The sequence below is a fragment of the Humulus lupulus genome, chromosome 5 (assembly GCF_963169125.1).
Source record: "Humulus lupulus chromosome 5, drHumLupu1.1, whole genome shotgun sequence".
NCBI classification, from domain to species: Eukaryota; Viridiplantae; Streptophyta; class Magnoliopsida; order Rosales; family Cannabaceae; genus Humulus; species Humulus lupulus.
In genome coordinates, this window is record NC_084797.1 from 240,956,708 (window position 1) to 240,959,855 (window position 3,148).

Here is a 3,148-nt window from a genome sequence, read left to right on the forward strand (position 1 = left end):
GACTCTCATTGACAATCCTTAAAAAATACATTTTAGGATTCACAATGAGTGTCCTAATAAAATATGTGAGACTTAAAAAACATAAAGATGGAATTTTAATTGAGATTCTAATGGTGAATTTTAAAAGCTCACCTTCAGGTGTCCTAAAAGAATATTAAGGACAGTCACAATGTGCCTTAAAATTGTTAATAATTAAAGTTATTAAAATAATTACACTAGAAAAGGTTACTAAAATAATTTCGAAAAAACCTTTCTTACCTTGGGCACCAGATACTCACTTTCTCTCTCTATCTTATTCTCTTCACTCTTCTCTTCTCTAAGTTCTCTCTTGTCGGCAGCTCTTCCTCTTCCCTGTCACACCCACAAGTCACAGTTCAAAGCCTCTGTCTCACCACTAGCAATCCTCTCTCTCAATCACTCTCAGGAATCATAGTGGCTCACGACTCAGCCCTCTCTCTCACCATATCTCTCGAAGTCGGGTTTCGGTATGCTAAGGCTCTCTCTATGAATTCCCCTCTCACGCGACACTCTCTCCCTGTGTTGCCCACGCTTGATACACATGCTCATTGCTCACAGAGGTAGAAATCTATTTCTCTTGGTTTATCTCTTTTGTTTTTTATCTATTGATAACTTATGTCGTCGGCAACTGGCAGCGGCAGCATTGTCGTGGAGGCCCCAGCTAGGCATTTGGCAGTGGCGGCGTGGAGGCCCGGCTTGGCAGTTGGCAGCGGCGGCGTGGTCCCTGCGACAGCGGTATGATCCTAGCAACGGACAACAACGATGGCAGAGGTATTTTAATTATTTGTCTTACTGATATTGCATTTCACTTACTTTTATTTTTGTAATTATTATAGACTTAGATATTTTATTTAATCTGGCCTTGTTTTTATTTTTTAATAGATAAATGTATATATGTATTTTGTTCATTTTGGCTTGTGGTGGTTTTGATGTCTCTTTTAAAAATAATATGCTTTCCATTGTGGAGCAAAATTTAAAGTTTATACACACATTTAAAGTATCAGGATTTAGTTAATCTTGTTCAAATTAATCATCATCAACTGCGGATAATGGTGTCTTTTATACTTAATTGCAATATGATGTCTGACTATTGTTGTTATTGTTGTATTCTTATTATCTCTTATTGGTTTTTGGTATTTGTTATCTCATTTCTAATTTCTGGGCTCGTGGCTGTATTCTATAAATATGAGTGTTATAATATATTGGCAGATTTTTGCTTCTTTTACTTGTAGTTTCATTTCTGCATTGGTGAGGCTTCTGTGTGTATTTTAACTCTGTACTGGGTTTGGCTGTCCTGATTATTATTTTCATGGATTTAAGAACTCTTTGACCTTACTAATCTTAAGCTTGCTTAGCAAATTTAATTGTTTTTCAGGTATTTATTGGGTTATTTTCTTGTAATGCAAACATGTGTTCGTGAAAATGCTTCAATGAACTAATATTGTTAAATTTAGTGAGTGATTCTTCTAGAGGATGATGTGGGTGTTGCTGATTATTCTATGGAGCATTTTTCTGTTTCAAATTTTCTTATTGTCTTAGTAATCTACCTGGCACTGAATTTCTATGGCCTTATTGAAGTCGTTCTTTTGTCATATTTTTGTGGCAGTATGTTTGTGTACTGTAATGGGACTGTAGGCCAAATATGATTGACATGCTTGCAAGTAGGGACTATTTACTTCTTCCCTGGTAATCTTAAGATGTGTTGGTATTCACATTTTCCATACATAATTTTGGTTTCTATGATATTGATTGAATAACGAACTTGCTTGTGAGTAACTATAAATTAACATTTAATGGATTAGAGTCTCATGCACATGTATGACTTTATTCTTGTATGTTCACTATTCTTGCTTACAATACTAGTCAAACATTGAAGTTATTTCTATTTAATCTTTATTATGTTATAACAGTCATTTGTCTTGGAAAGTTAAATGATATTTATTAGTATTATGCTTTAGATAACTCAAAGTAAATGTCAACTTATAAAGAGTTAGTTTCAGGATATCAAATGTTCCTTTAAAATTAAATAGCCAATGAATGCTTTTTTCATAGAACTAAAAAATTATTTAATTTCTAATCATGCATGTATTTTCTGAACATTTCAAGTTAAAAGTATTTCTTAGAATGAAATGAAAAAGAATAACATGCTAGTTAAAAATAATTTTTAGGAATTGAATTTTTTTCATTCTAATAGTTAAGAAATTAGATATATATATTTATCTTATTTATATGCCAAATTTTTGAAATTGGCTAAATCTTGTGTTCTTTAATTGATAGAATTGTTGTCCTCTTTGATTGACATAGTGGAACCACTTTAGTTTATGTGTTGGGTTTATGAATGCTTGTTTCGTTCTTGAGAGTGCAACTTAAGAATGGTTCTTGTTCTTGGGTCTTGTTTTGATTGGCTGCCATTAGTATTATTGTACTAGAATTTAGATTGGTTTTTCATATGATGCAATGGTAAGACAACAAGGATTTTAAATATTTTTGTTGTCTTCTGTTTTACTCTTTACTCATCTTTATTATGTATGATATTGATCTAATTTTATTATGCAGGTTTCAAAGAGCTCTATCATTGGGAAAGGTATAACAAAAAAAATGTCATGATGTTGCCCCAATTGATTATTCCCATATTTAAAGTGGACAAGAAGTGTTCATTCAAAGAAAGAGATTGAGAGAAAGGTTGCTAGTCATTGATTAATTTAGTCAATTGAGTTATATATGCTCTTTTTTTTTTATTGTACTAATAAGTAGGAATTTCTTCTATTTTATATTGAATCATGTTGTTGTTTATAATACATGTTGAGAAATTTAAATTTCTTAAAAAAAATGGTATTTTTTTAGTATTTTCTTTTGAAATTTTAGAAATCTAACCTACATAATACATTTTGGACACTCAAGGGATATATTTTTTAAATCAAAATGAAAATTGTAGGTACATTTTTTTAAAAAAAGATTTACTTTTTAGAACATGCAAAGCGAGTCTTAAAATCTTAATTTAAAGATACTCAACGGGATTTTTTAGGACACACATTGCAAGTCTTAAAAATATTTTTTTAGGACTCGTGAAAAGAGCCTTAAAAACTTACTTAAAGGCACTCAATGAGATTTTTTAGGACTTGCGTTGCAA

The 3,148-nt window shown here is 31.4% G+C and overlaps 1 long non-coding RNA gene across 1 annotated transcript; it reads left to right on the forward strand.

The window, feature by feature from the left end:
* The first annotated feature begins 256 nt into the window (after positions 1-256).
* LOC133778558 (uncharacterized) lies at positions 257-2,792 on the forward strand. The gene is made up of 3 exons (XR_009869122.1): positions 257-578; positions 654-789; positions 2,575-2,792. It is a non-coding gene; the product is annotated as an uncharacterized LOC133778558 (long non-coding RNA).
* Positions 2,793-3,148: the final 356 nt, after the last annotated feature.